Below are 15,933 nucleotides of genomic sequence, written 5' to 3'. Positions count from 1 at the left end.
GCTTAGCCCCTGTGGGTGCCTGAGTTTCTGATTCCTCTGTTTTCTTTGCTCAGTCCAAACCGTACTAAATCCTCTAGTTTTTTAGGGATTCTTTTTTTCCGATTTCTTTCCAATATTTTGTAACTTAAAAACAGCCTCTGAAGATGGAAAAGAGAAGCTTTAGAGGTTTCTTGATGTACTAAAAGGCCTTCCTTGCCACTGATGGGGTGCAGAGCTTAACAATTGCTCGTACTCAGCAGGGAACTCACTGTCTTAAGTGTAATAGATTGTGGACCTAAAGCATTCAAAATAACTGGTTCAAACCCAAACAACAGTCTTAATTTAAGGAAGAAAAAAATTTAGACACAATTCAATGAAAGTTTAGCTAATGTCTTCAGAGAGCCCTTTATTGTTTGTTCTGACTTATATGATTGTCTCTTCAAATCACTGTTTCTGTGTCTGACAAAAATTGGCATATCAGAAATAGTGCTATAATTTTTTGAGTGATATTATTTTCAACTGGTAGTCTTAGGAAATTCAACACCTACCAGGTAAACATGTTTGAGACTTCAGAGGAAAGTTTTGAAAGAAAGTAATAATATACAATAAATTGAACAAAGTCTGGAGGGGGTATTTACAATAGCCATTTGTTCTGCTTATCAAAAGATTTAATAATTAAATGCTAGCCACCCTGGTATATTCAGATGATTGTTTATGGGACTGGCAATTTGGGAGTAGGGGTGAGTGGGTAAATAGAGAGCAAAGAAACACAAACTAGCACCTACTGCCAAGGAAAGTTATCTTTGGTCATATAAGGTGCTCACCCCCAAGAAAACGTAAGACCAGGTTGACCTGCAATTTCTCAATCCTAATCCTGAAATGTGAGATGCCCCTCCAGTAGATGTAGACTATTTGGCTGTTAGTAACATGACGGAAAGTTACAACCTGGTGCCAAAACACAAATATAGGAGAAATAAGTTTATGTCTAACACCAATAAAAAGAGTCTCTTTTTATACCCCCCTGGGTCATGTAAGAGTGGGAAATATATTTGTAACATATGTAATAGTGGTGATGGTGATGTTAGATTGGGGTATGTATGTATATGTTTACACTGAGAGTGAGAAATCTCCCCAGTTGGCTAGCTCCACTAACATAATGTAGTGAGTAAGAAGAAGGATCTTCCAGTCACAAATCATACCACATTGACCAAGCTTCTTTGTCCTCAGAGCCTTACTGTACTTTTTCATGAAATTGGATATAAGAAATAGTTCAAAGGGCTGCCTCAAGGGATAATAAGTAACACTGGCACATATGGTAAACACCAAAAATATATTTGCCAGAAAATTCCATATAAGGATCATATTAAAACAAGACAATTTAAAGCATTAGAGGATCTCATCTGGCCATGTTTCATATCAGACTGATCCATGAGAGTCTTTTTAGTGAGTGCTCTTTGTCTTATAGATGGAAGACCACCCCTGTTAGGTTGCATTTCACTGGAATATGAATCACCGTGGACCATAAGAGGAAACACTTTTTGAAACAGAGCTCCTTAAATCCTATCAGCAAGTAGTATATGGCTGTATAATTACTTATGATTACCGCAATACATCATTTTAGAAAGTAGTTTTCAACTGCTTCTCTTCCCCTTATAAATGTATTATTCATATCTTTATAAATAATGGTTCACTAAATTTGTTTGAAGAAATCCATTGATTCTAGTAAATTATTAGACACTTGTAACTGTCACTCAGGCAATAATCTAGAAATGCCCCACTCAGGATTTCTGGAAACTCACTCTGGGGATGAAGGAAGAACAAAAATACCATTCCATCTGTTAGCCAAACTGACTATACCAAATAATTTGGAACTTAATTACAGAATTGGCCACATTTTCAAAATGTGATTTCCAAAGGCTGAAAGTTTTATTTAAATCTTTCTATGTTTATTTCCTCTAAGGACCATCAGTGGTGTTTGCACATTTCAGTTTTAGAACCATTGGCTCTAAAGAACCCTCAGATTAGCAGTCAAACCCAGGGAAGAGAGGGAAATGGGGAAAACTGTGTTCTCTCTCTTCTCCCTTTCTTTTTTATGCCCCTTCATCATCCCTGGCATAGCTGAGAACCACTCCATATATTTTCACCTACAAATAGAGCTGTCAGAAAAAATATAGGACACCTAGTTAAATTTTAATTTCAGATAAACAACTATTATATTTTAGTAGAAGTATGTCCATGCAATATTTCAGACCTACTTATGCTAAAAGTAATTTATCTTTTATCTGAAACTGGGCATTCTGTATGTGTATTTATTAAATCTAGCAACCCAAGCTACGAGACAACTATTTTGCCACGATATTTGATTGAAAAAATAGGGTCAGAGTTTATCTTTCTGAAGGCATAATTTTAATCGGAAAGTCTGAAAAACCACTCTTCTTTGATCCCCCAAATGAATCTCTGTTGGTAGAACATTGGGCATGCTTGAAAGGTGGCTTATAGAAATTCTTCTGTTGGGAAAGCGTTTCTGTTGTACCTACATTTAGAATACATAGGTGGCATTTGTTCCCGTACTCAGACGCCTGGCAGAAGGAGAGAAGGAGGGAGGAAGGCAGTAGAATCAAGATGCAGTAACTGTTTTATTATTTTTTAAATTTTTGACCATAAATTTTGGAGTGGGTGGAGAAGGAGAAGAAGGTTGAAACCTGACAACTTCACCCTTTTGGTTACTCAAGCCAAAAATCATGAAATCGATTTTTTTCACATTCCAAACCCAATCCAACAGTAAATGTTGTCAGCTCTCCCTTCAAAATATAAACTGAATCTGTCCATTTCCTACCACATCCTTTGCTAACAAGCTGGTCCAGGACACCATGAATTCTCACGTGAAGTATTGCAGTAGCCTCCATCTCTCTCCATTTTCGCCATTGCCCTTTCAGTTTGCTCCCTGCACAGCATCCTGATTGATCTTGTTGAAATTTAAATCTGAGATGTCACTTAGAACCCTAAAATGGCTGCCATTTGACTCAAGTCAGGTCCTAACAATGATCTATGAGGCCAGGACCACTCCCCTCCATTGTGCTTCTCTGAGCTTAATCCCAGCAGTGCCTCCCCATCACCCTTCCCCTGTCATACCGGCCCCCTTGCCAATATCCCACTGTATCACAGACACACTACTGCCTCAGGAGCTTCACAGTAGTCCCCTCTGCTTACAGCAGGTATCTGTATGCTTTGCTTCTTATGTTCCTTCAAAGTTCCATTTGGATGTCTCAATCTCAGCAATTGCAGTCATCCTCTACTCCCGCTTTCTCATGTTACCTTTTTTCTGCATGGCATGTGTGTTTGTCAGCTCTGCCTTTTCCCTGTTAGTCTCATTATTGTATGTCTCTCCCACTAGAATGTAAGCTCTGTGGAGATGCTAGATGTGTTGTAGTCCTCGGACTCTGGTTATTAATGTATCCCAGTGCTTAGTGCCTGGCACATGGAAAGTGCTCCATAAATGTTGGTTTAATGAATGAATGAATCAGTAATGGTTTTTAACAAATTGCTTTTGGAGTTAGACTCTTATTTAGAGATAGCAGAGTCTTAAAAGGATGGACATAGGACAGGGTAGCTGTAATGGCAGGGCCAAATTTTGCAGAATATTGAGAGTGTGGTAGCAGGAGATGAGAAAGGCCAAGAGAATAAGGGACACTTGGATAGGCAGGTCACTATGAGGCCTTTGGTTGTCTGAAGAAGTATGGGGGATGCTTTATAATTAAGCCAGATAGTATGCTTTTCCAAAATCAGACTCAAGAAATATTTGTTTATCACTTCGCTACAAAAGTAATACTCTGCATATCAATAATCTTCATGCTGGAGCTCCCATATTATTCCCAGGATCTGGGAAGACATTAAGATAATTAAAAGTCCAGTTTGCTCTTGGCTTTGGGGATTACATACACAGTGTATTAGGACAACTGATCTTTCTGCAGTCTTTTCTGCTTCTGTTCTCTTCCGCTCTATGCTCTAATCTCAATTTGAAGACCCTTAGAACATGGCTTCTAGAAATATCTTCCTAAGGAATTAATCAAGCCATATTATTGTCTAGCTTTTCAATTAGCATTTTTCCCTACTGGGGATTAATTCCACCTACCCCTGTTTTCCCATCCTTGTTCTCCTTCAGTCCTTTCTACAGGCTAGCTACACTAAGCTTCTGCACGTTTTCATAGCGTTCTTGTTTTTTTCCTCCTCTCTAGAATCACCTCCATTGCCCAGAGGACTTCCCAGCTCTGAAACCTTGACTCATATGTCTGCTCTTTGGAGAATTTCCTATATTTCTCTTGAGGCATTTACTGGTCTCTCTTCTAGGATTTCATAATGGCTTGCACATACCTTTGTTGCAACATATATCATATTATAATGATTTTTTGCATATCTGTCATCCTCAGAAGATTGGAAGAGCATTTTTGTATCTCTACCATCAATTATAGCATATAGAAGGCATGTAATAAGTAGATGATTATTAAGTCACATTAGACAATTTAGTTTGGAAAGTTCAGAGAAATTTATTATTGCTCCTGTGCATATAGTTCTCTGGAGATAGTGCTTTTGTTTTTATTTGTTCTTGATAAGAACCTCCCATAGGTCAAACCCTATGACCTCTTGGTCACATTTGAACATGTGTTCGTTGAACCCTGTTCCAAAACTAGAGAGAGCAAAATATTTAACGGTAGTTCTTTTGTTGATCATACCAAAAGGCAAGACAATCAGCAACCTGCTTACTCTCAGGATCTGCCACGTTGGTCAAACCACGTCATTACATGTTGTCAGGCTTTAAGAGAAAGCATTCTTCATTTTAATTCTTTGCACGATTAAAGTCATTCAATTACCATTTGATTTAATTAAATGGCTTTTATGATTTAATTTTAGTGAGAGGAAAAATGATCAGTCATTAAAATGATGATTGAATGATGATTTTTTTTATTATTGCTGTAGATAACAGGAAAGAGCCTTTGAGATAAGTTTTATAATAAAGAATCCTTCTGGTAGTCAGTAAAATGTGTTATCAGTAATGAAAAAGGAGTTGTTGATATTGTTAATTAATAAGTGATGAATTAGTGTGGAACCTGACACTTCATTTACCCCAGTAACACTACCTCAGGAAATTACAGAGAATATTATTCTGTCACTCTTAACAAGAATTTTTCAGAGAGCGAGAGAGAGAAAGAGACAGAGAGAGAGAATAAATATGTGTAAGCTTCCAAAGGAAAAAAAAAATCTAAATTGTAGTTTAGCACTCAAGCAAAATTAATTGCTTAAAGAAAATACGTGGTCTAGATTATGGTATGTTATAAAAATATCAGAATTTACTTAATGACATTATTTTCTCTCTTTTTTAAAATTAATAACTGATACTTTAAGTTATATGTCATAATATTTTCCTTGTTGTGAATTTCATTAGGAGATTTTTTTATTCCCATCAATGACATCCTTTGGGTAGCTAAATACCAACTTTATAATGGAGGGAAATAATTAAGGCAATTAATGTTAAGAATTTAAAGAAAGCTACTCTAAGTGCTTATATATTTAATACAACTTGTTGGAATTATTTTTCTGATACAGGAAGGGATAGTCTGATAATAACAAATGCTTGGTTATTTGGCTTTAGGTTCTGACATCAGTCATTCTAGATGAATTGGGTATTCTGGAATTCAGAACTCCTGGGTAGTTATGAAACTAACAACCTGAAGTTAGCACATATCCCACAGAATAAAAGCAAAGTCCTTCACAAGACTGCCCCCACTTCAGATGCCAGACGTAAGTTTTGGGTGTTTGTCCTCAAGCCACTTGTATTTCTTCCCAGCTGGATACAAATTCCAAGCTGTGTCATCTCTACCTCAGCAGGGTGGACTGTAGTCCAGTTCTGACACTATCCAGAGGTGTCTTTGTCCATTTGCATTGCTATAAAGGAAATACCTGAGGCTAGGGGATATGTGAAGAAAAGAGGTTTATTTGGCTCATGATTCTGCAGACTATATAAGAAACATGGTGCCAGCACCTGCTTCTGGTGAAGGCTTCAAGGTACTTTCACTAATATCAGAAGATGAAGGGGAGAAGGCATCACATGGCAAAGGAAAGGGGATGAGAGAAAGAGAGGAGGAGGAGGCCCATGCCAGACTCTTTAACAAACAGATCTCACAGGAACTCAGAATGCAAACTCACTCAATCCCATGAGAATGGCACCAACCCATTCACAAGGGATCCACCTTCATGACCCAAACACCTCTTGCTAGGCCCCACTTCCAAAATTTGGGATCAAATTTCAACATGAGTTTTAGAGGGGACAAATACCCAATCCACATCACAAAGTTAGCCCAGACCCCACAGGTTGAAGGCAAAGTACTTTAGAAGAGTATTACTACTTTAGATGCCTCTTTAGAGGGAACAGTTGTAGGTCGCAGGCCCACCCAAGCTTCTGGCAAACTTAAGAAAAATTTGGAGGTTCTGACACCTTCTTTGGTTCAAAATCTTACTAGAACAATTCACAGAATTCACAGAAAGAGCTAAATTTAAGATTAGATTTCTTGTAAAGGATATACCTCAGGAACAACCAAATGAGGAAATTGTGTAAGAAAAGGTCAGGGAGGGGTGGGGATGCAAATCTTCTCTGTCTTCTTACTGTGGAATCTGGCCATGTCACTCTTTCAGCAGGTCTATATGTTTGCCAGCCAGGAAGCTCCACAGAGCCTTGAGTTCAGAGTTTTTACTGAGGTCTCACTACATAGCAGGATTGATTAAGTCATTGGCCATGTGATTGAATTAAATCTCTAGCCCTGATTCCCTCCCTGGAGGTTGGGATGGCCCAAAGTTTCACTCCTCTGATTGCATGGTTGGTCTCTCTATGACTGGCCCCCATCCTTTCTGGATTGGGTGGTGGTTAAAAGAGTCTTTTGTGACATCAGAGAGCTTGGGGTTTGACATCTGCCATTTTCTGGGTGTATACATTAATTAACCACTTTGGACCTCAGTTTCCTCCTCTATGAAGTAGGAATATTAATAATTCCCTCATAGAGTATGGTAAAAATTCTATGAAACAATATAGGCAAAACACTTAAGATAACACCCCAAATATAGCAAATATTTGATGTATATGATGTATTATTAAGGGACTGTGTCTGCTAGCTTTAGCTATATAAAATAAAATAACAAAAAATGCCCCTAAACTTTAATATCTTAAAATTAAAATAGCTCATGATTCTGTGGGCTGGCAACTTGGGGTAGGCTCAGTTGGAGAGTTCTGCTGATCTTGGTTGGGATCTTTCATGTATTTGCCACCTACTGGTGGTCGAAGTTCTCATTCACTGTCTGGTGGTTGGCTGCACCTGTGATTCTAGACAGGTGTTCTTGTCATCAAGCCAGCCAGCCTTGGCTAGTTCATATGGTGGGGTGGCCATGGTTCCCAGGTCCTGCTGAACATGTGTTTTCTAAGTGTCCATTTGTGTCATGTTTACTACCATGCTGTTAGTGAAATAAAATATACAGTTGCTGTTGGGCAGCAGCTCCAAAGGTCATGGATGCAAGGAGAGAGGAAGAATACTGTGGTTCCTCTGGCAGTCTGCTTTGGACTAAAATTGTCTTTCTAAAATCGTATTTTAAAGGTGCATTCATGACTAGCCTGAGTAACATAATGAGACCCTACTTCTACTAAAAATTAAAAAGAATATATTACCTGGGCACACCTGTGGTTCTGGCTACTTAGAAAGCTGAGGCAGGAGGATCACTTGAACCCAGGAGGTTAAGGCTGCAGTGAGCTGTTGCACCACTGCACTCCAGCCTGAGCAACAGAGTGAGACTCTGTCTCTCCAAAAAAAATTGCCAGTGGAGAATGTATTATTCTATTGTAGATTAATTTTGGTTTTCTCCCCGGTATATTAATGATGTTGTATGTGTGTATTTATATGTGTGTGTGCATGTGTGAAACAGAGAGAAGTGAAGAGATAAAAAAGATGGAATAATGAAAGGCAACTAGGAGGGCCAGCCTGGAGAAACATCCTTGAGGCAAGAGGCCTTGGTAGCCTCATGCCATCTGGGCAAGAGAACTGGAGGAGGCCCTGCAGCTCTGGCCAGCCCACATTTCCAGCACTCCAGGCCCTGGTGATACAATAGAAGGATCATTAGACTAGTTCTAGAGAGTTAAATTTCTTTCATTTGTCGCTTCACAATACAAAGACGTGTTGAATGTTTTCTTAGGTACTGGCCTGGACACAGAGTCTAGTGCCATCATTACTATTTACTGAGTGATCATAGAAAAACCATTTTTCATTTACATCTGTTTAATGAGGGCATTAGGTATATTGATTTCAAAGGTACGGCCTGACTGTGATATTGTACAATTATATAATACTATACTATTTATTCTTTTTCCCTTTTAAAGCTTACTCATTTTCTGTCCTGGCTCTTCAGCTTTCAGCTTACTGCTTTGATGGCACCCACCAATGGGCAGAATGAAATATTGACAACAAAAATATCATATCAATAGAGTCAATTTCTGTGGGCAGAGGACTTTTCATGGTCCCTGCCTTGTATTTCCTAAAGAGCCTTGAAATGTTTCTTGCATAAGGGAGAGATAATGGTCAATGCATGGAAATTTCTATGTCATGGCCTAGACTTCTGGGAGATTTCCCTGATAAAAGACAGGTGATTGTCTCACCCTAAGGTAGGGATCAGGCTTTTTATTTCTACTTATGCCCCTTCACTAATGGCAATATTGGTTAAATTTGGAATAAGAACAGCATTAGCTATGGGATGTTGCACATTTACTTACCCTCTGTGAGTCTCAGTTTTCTCTTAAGTTCAACAATACCCACCTAACAATGCTGTCGTAAGACAGAAATGACATAAGGCTCAATGCATGCTAAGATCAGGGCCTCTGTCCTTGTATGACTTCAAGTAATATTTGTTTTTCTTTTGTCCCTTTACCCCTTTGCTGAGCTGATCAAATAGGATCTTGTGTGCTGGTTGCAGCACTTTGTAAAGTATTAAGCAAATAATGAATTATTATTATCAGCACCAGAACATACTCCAGGATTTGAGAAATATCAGAAGATTCTTATTGCTCAGAGATACCCACCTGTGTTCAAGACAGCACTGGGCATGTACTCCGATCTTTGCCTCCACTTTCAAACTTTGCCAACGGCTGCCTTCTGCAACAAAAACATAGGCACCTACCCTTGATTTGAGCCCTTTAGAGAATGGTACATTTAGATCACACATTTCAGCCCAGTGGCACTCAGCATATGAGGAGGATGACTAACCTTGGACTTTGTATAGTCTCGTGCTAACTTTACCCACCTTTTCTATTTTACCTCCTGAAATAGATTTGCAAAGGACTCTCAGATAATAATCCCCCTTATCCAAGGTTTTGCTTTCTGCAGTTTCTGTTACCCACAGTCAAGGGTGATCCAAAAATGTTACATGGAAAATTCCAGAAATAAACAACTCATAAGTTTTAAATTGTATGCTATTCTGAGGAATGTGATGAAATCTTGCACTGTCCTGCTCAGTCCTGAGACATAAATTATCCTTTTGCCCAGCATATCCACATTGTATATTCTCCCTGCCTGTTACTCTATAGGAAAAAAAAAATGGTACATATAGGGTTTGATACTATCCATTGTTTCGGGCATCCACTGGAGGTCTTATACTATACTCCTGCCAATAAAGGAGAGACTACTGTATTTCTGAAAGGCATTCAGTTACCACAAAATATTATTTCCTTTAGTGAGTTGATTTTCCCCCTTGGAAGGTTTCTTTTTGAAATGCTGCAGGGAAACGCCATCATTTCTCTCTGCCTTCTCAAGAGAGCCATAAAATGCTATTGGCCATTAGCTAAAATGCTGCCTCTTGGTTTCATTGATCTGAAGGGATCTGAGATCTCCAGGGTGACCAGATATTAATTAGCACAAATTATATTCATAAATGTCCCTGGATACTTGCTCAGGATCTGTGTTGTAAGGTTGGTGCATTGTCAAGGCTCAGGCTAGGGTTATGAGCTCACTGGAAATTTAAAGACTAAGTCTGTTCAGCCTGTGGCATGCAGAAGTGACTCACTTCTAGAGGTGAAGTCCTTAGAGCTCCTAAAAAGGTCAGCTTTTGTGGGTTTAATCCAGAATGCACAAGTTAGCTTTAAAGGGGGAGAACTTAGAATAAGGAATTTAATCACTGAAATAGGTCATTAAGTGGTTTTAAGAAGTTATTTTCTAAAGAGTGTACACTAGCATCTGTGGATATAGTCAAAGGGCAATTTCCCCTTATGTCCTCCAAGACTTCATACAAAAGCGCCTCCTCTCACTGTGCATCTATCTTCATTTCCTCTCTATTTAGAGTCCCTGGTTCTTACTTTTTTTCCCTTAATTATCTTCAACTGGACTGACTGAGAACTTGCATACATGATGTTAAATTCATGCAACTTCAGAAAAAATATATTGAAGCAGATCCATACTATGAATTGTATAGCTGATTTTAGTTTTAAAAATACTATTAACAAAATTACTTAATTATAATAGCAATAAAGGAATTCAAAATAGTTACTGATAAAAGGTATACTTTTTAAAAAAATATTTTCTAGTATATATGGTTAGTGTAAGTATAAGGTAGTAAATTCTCTTACGTTTTCAACATTTGAATGGAATAAAGAGAAGTAATGCTAAAATTTGAAGATAATAGGTTTTTGGAAAGTTTGTTTTTGATTTTCACCTTGGAATAATAGGAACTGCATGTTTATCTGGCGTTGTAGTAGGAAGAGAATGTAAGTGTGACCTTCATAATGATGCTAGCAGTTGTTTCTTATGAAACTACCCAGTGGTTTGGATCTTGCTGTTACTTTCCTTCTGGGAGTCTTCTATCAGCTAGTGATAGGTCAGAGGGAAATGCCAATGGGTTCTGTCACACTAGAGTCTTAAGAAAGGCAGCTTAGGCTGGGTGTGGTGGCTCACACCTGTAATCCCAGCACTTTGGGAGGCCGAGGCAGGCAGATCATGAGGTCAAGAGATCAAGACCTTCCTGGCCAGCATAGTGATACCCCATCTCTACTAAAAAATACAAAAATTAGCTGGGCATGGTGACACGCACCTGTAGTCCCAGCTAGTCGGGAGGCTGAGGCAGAAGAATTGCTTGAACTTGGGAGGTGGATGTTGCAGTGAGACGAGATTGTGCCGTTGCACTCCAGCCTGGCGCCTGGCGACAGAACAAGATTCTGTCTCAAAAAAAAAAAAAAAAAAAAAAAAAAAGAAGAAGAAGAAGAAAAGAAAAAGAAAAAGAAAAAGAAAAAAAAAAGAAAGAAAAAGGCAGCTTTGACAAATCCCAAATCCCAAAACCTATAAACCCCTTCTACATGAGTTGTATTTTCAATAATTTGAAGCAATTTCCCTATTCTTTAAATATTATTTCTTTGCTGTTTTCTTAAGTTTAAAACTTTTCTTGGGCAAGTCAGATTTGTTGAATGAGAAAAGCAAGTACGTGGTTCTTTAGACATGATTTTTTTGATGGCTCTTGGCAAAAAAAAAAAAAATGACAATTTAGGCCTCTCAGTGAAATGTCTCATTACTTAGTTTTGGTAAAATAGTACAACTCACATTTACTTCTCATTGTGGAAATTTTCAAATTTAGACAGAAGTGGAAAGAATAATACAATGAACCCTCCTATAGATATTATCCAACGGCAACAATGTCAAACATGGGTAATCTTACTACATCTAAACCACCACTCCCTCTCTCCTATTATTTTAAAGCAAATCTTAGATATATAATCCCATAGTAAGTATGTAAGTGTTTGTCAGTAATAGAAATGTACTTTTACAATGTAGTCATGTGGCACAATTATTAAGCAAAACAACACCTATCGCTTATTAGTTGTCTTGCAATCTTAGAGAGAGCTAAGCCAGCTTCTCTGGATGAGTAGACTAGTATCCATTTTAAAACCTGATGTAAAGGGCATTCCAGATGGTTCAGATTTTTTTTCAGAAAGAAGTATGAGGTAAATAATGGATATTACAAAGAAAAGATATTGGTCAAAATCAGGCAAAATGTGGGCTAGTAGATCCTCAAGGTAATAAGCAAAGGAATGACAAGTTGCAATTTTTCTTTAAAAGGGAAGCAATTTTGTAAAAGATTAAAGAAGGCAGAATTTTGGAGATTGGGGATGACATTTAAAAAGTCATGTAAAGCAACAAAATTTAGAATATAGGTAATTCTTTGGAACAAATAACTAGGTTTCATCATCAAATAAATTGCAAGAGTGGAGGAAAAGAGATAAGTGGTGATTGAAAGACACTTAAAAGACATATCAACCAATGAAAGTGTGAACTCTGTTTGGATTTTGACTCAAACAAACTAAAGGTCGGGGTGTAGGGAAGAAAGAATATCAGAGATGTATGAACACTACCTGGATATTTGATAATATTAAGGAAATGTTGGCTTGAGCAATGTGCTAATTACACTGATTTGATCATTACAGATTGTATATATGTATTAAAATATCTTTCTGTATAATTATTACATGTCATTTTAAAATATAAATTTAAAAAATAATCAAAGGACAAGGAATGCAATAGTATAGGTGTGTGAGGCTGACATACAAAGGGAGTAACCTCGTATTAATAAATGTAAGCTCAGATACAGAACCTGAATGTGTTTATATCCATGAGGCTAAGGGGGCCTAACTCTGGATAGTAAAATACCGCCAGCTAACACTTTACTCCAAAGGCAGAAGTGCTCCCGACTTTCCCAGGCCAATCAACGTTAAAGTCGTCAGTAAAGGGGTACGATTAACAACTGTCAAGATTTTCATTGCTGTTTCCATCTCTGAGCTCTAACCAGAGCAGTTCTTTCAACCCTTCCTTCCCTTGACTGAGCCTGAAAAGGACAGAAGTGGTGGCCTTTTCTCTCTCCATCCTGATACACAGTGGTTCAAACCACTTTCCCCTTCAGTGCTGTTAATGAAGAGCACTGAATGTGCTTTAATGCAGTTTTCTCTTCATTGCTGCTTTTTCCCACTACTATTAAGCCATCAGCGCCGTCCCTCCCATGATCGCTGACACTCAGTCGTATTTTTTTTGCATCATCTCGGAAGATCCCTCAAATTCCTACCAGAGGCAGGGCAGGATTCAACCCTATCCCCAGGGAGATGTCATTTTCCTTTTCTCCTTGGATATTCATTTGCCTTATCCTTTTAGCTTTCCCCACATCTCTGTCTCCATCCCATTCCATTTAGAATTTTGCCATATTGGTTAAGATGATTATGGTTGCAAGTGGTAGATAATTCATGTTCTAATGCTTGAATAATAGTTGTTTCTTACTACGCATAGCAATAGGTCTAGAGGCAGACGCCCCCAGCTAGACCATGGTGCACAGTGGAGTCTCTCCATTTTCTGCTTTGCTACCTCACTTAGTCCTAGTGTTTGTTCATTGCAAGAAATAGGATGGTTGTCTGTAAGCCAAAAGGGAGGGGCTCTTTTTTTTTAGATATTACTTTTTTTTTTTTTTTTCTGAAAGTGAGATATTACTCAGAAGTTTCCAAGTAGACATCCATCCAACTGGTCAGCCATGACCTGGCTTCATGGAAGCTGGCAAAACCAGACCATGATGTTTTTAGCCTTTCCATGGCAGCAGGCTGCCATCATGGATGAAGAAGGTGGGGAATGGCAATTGAGCAGATTGCCAGTGGCATCTACCACACTGGTATCTCTCTTGTTGAATTTTCCTTCTTGTGTTGGGTCTAGGGACACTGAGAAGGGCAATCAGTGTCACACTCAAATGTGCCCATCCTTGATGATGATCCACTAACACTTTAAGATCAAGCCTGGGTATCTTGACATTCTTAACTCAGAGTGATTTCTCTTTTCTTCCAGGGAATCTGTGGAGAGGTGAATGGTCCTCTTGCTTCTGGTCTTTGTACAAGGGTCTTAGTTTGGGGACCAAGTCATTATTCCCAAAATATTCCTTTGTCTTGTCCCAGTGATCCCACTGGATAAACAGATAAAACTCAGAGAAGCCAGGACTCCCGGTGGGAATGCAAATGGATGTCCCTTCAGAGATATGAATCAGACAAAGTCTGATGTAGAATTAAATGGTGTCCTGACAGATGAGCCTTCAAATATGAAGTAATACAGAATACCAGCAACATTTCAGCCACTGCTATTCACATGTTGTTAGACAGACATGGCTTGTGTGATAATAGTCACTGTAATGGGTATAACATTTCCTATACAACCAAGATAAAGATATTTCACTTGCCTTTTTATTTTTTCTGTTCAAATTTGCATCTGATCCACTTGATGCTTCTCTCTCACCAGGGAAACTGACTGTCAATTTCCATAAAGGTTTTCTTACCATGCCAACCTATCTTGATTGTGCAGTGGTTCAGGGTGCCCAGTATTGGTCCAGAACTCTCAAGAATGGTGCTCTCATCTCCAGGCCACCTGATTTCCACTTACCTGCTCATTGTCTGTGTCCAAATGGTCCCTTGAATGCAGGCAGAAATGCTACGTTATGCTGTATTTGGTTATTGGAGTCTCCTCCGGGGATAGACCCACTGGTGGCCGTGACCCAGCCTCCTAAGGAGCCCTCCGTACCCATTTCCCTTTGGAGTCTGCATGTCCAGCAACCTCCTTCAAGTACTTTCTTCTTCCTTTTTTTTTTTTTTTTTTTTTTTTGTTCCTTGTGAGATGATATTCTCCTCAGAGGGCCTTAGGAAACACTGGCTTGGACTCTGTTATTTGTATGATGAGTGTAGGGGAAGGATATAAGAGTGGTAAGCTGTTTCCTCACTAACTCATCCTGTTATAGATAGGATACGTTCCATATTGAAATGGGACAAAATTAGATTCTGGATTGTCCTGGTGATGAAGTAGCTACTTATAAACTATCAAATCATCGCATGCTGTTGAGCATTTTGCTGGTGCACTTAGCCAGTGCTTCCCTTTCACTCGCCTGCCTCCATGCTCTGGCACTTCATGGATCGTGCTCTTGGGAGGCCCTTTTCTTCCATTCTGCATGTCACATCCCACCCACCTAACTAGACACAGTGTATAGTCCACCTTCTTCACCAAGCCCTGTGAAACTTCTCACATATTTCCTGAATTGAGGAAACCCTTTCCTTTTGCTGTGCCGCTGGAAGACTTTGCTGCACTTGTGTTATAGTATTCATCCTATTCCGCCTTTGGTTGTCATTATATATGTGGACGTTGTACCCATTACATTGGTCTGTAAACCCTTTGAGAGGAGGGCTATGTCTTCCTCTTTTTGCTTCATCTTCAGTGTCTAGAAACTAACTGAACTGAACTGATACAAATAAGTTGTCCCCTGACCATGAATAGTATGCAATGGGACACAAAATATATATGCATGGTACGTAAGTAAATTAATGATATGAACAATGAAAGGAGATGTCCTAGACAGTCCAGACTTGATTACTAAGGACAATGACTGTTCTGACACCTGATGGTGAGCTGAAGGCATCAAGAACAGCTTCACAGATGTCTTTACAACTTGAACTGGATATTGTGTCATCATGAAAATGTTACTGAGTAGAAAGAAAAAGAAAGGACAGGGAAACCGTGGCAATAGAGAGAATGATGGAAATGACTTAAGCATCTATTGATTGATGTGGGTGCATCAGAAAGGCTACCACCTCTCCGCCTCCCACACCTTATGTTTTCTTCAAACTTTAATACTTATAAACTGCTGTCACATATACCACTTCATATGATTCATCTAGAGAGGTCCATAGACTGAATTTCATTCCATTGCAAATAGCATGGTAAAGGAGATTCACTGTGTATAGTCAAAATGGACTCTACTGGGAATAGATGCACTTGGTATCAATAGTAATGATGACGAGGATGACACTGATACTGATGATACCAATGACACTTACTGAACACTCACTGTGTGCCCAGGATGTGCATAATGTTTCGC

The 15,933-nt window shown here is 38.8% G+C and overlaps 1 protein-coding gene across 4 annotated transcripts in view; it reads left to right on the top strand.

Annotated features, from left to right (window-relative positions):
• Window positions 1-15,933, top strand: part of CTNNA2 (catenin alpha 2) — a 1,155,573-nt gene that overhangs the window by 776,390 nt on the left and 363,250 nt on the right. The window lies entirely within an intron of this gene.

The sequence above is a fragment of the Saimiri boliviensis genome, chromosome 1 (genome assembly GCF_048565385.1).
Source record: "Saimiri boliviensis isolate mSaiBol1 chromosome 1, mSaiBol1.pri, whole genome shotgun sequence".
Lineage (NCBI taxonomy): Eukaryota > Metazoa > Chordata > Mammalia > Primates > Cebidae > Saimiri > Saimiri boliviensis.
The sequence above is the reverse complement of the archived record's forward strand: the minus strand, read 5'-3'. Positions and strand labels throughout refer to the sequence as shown.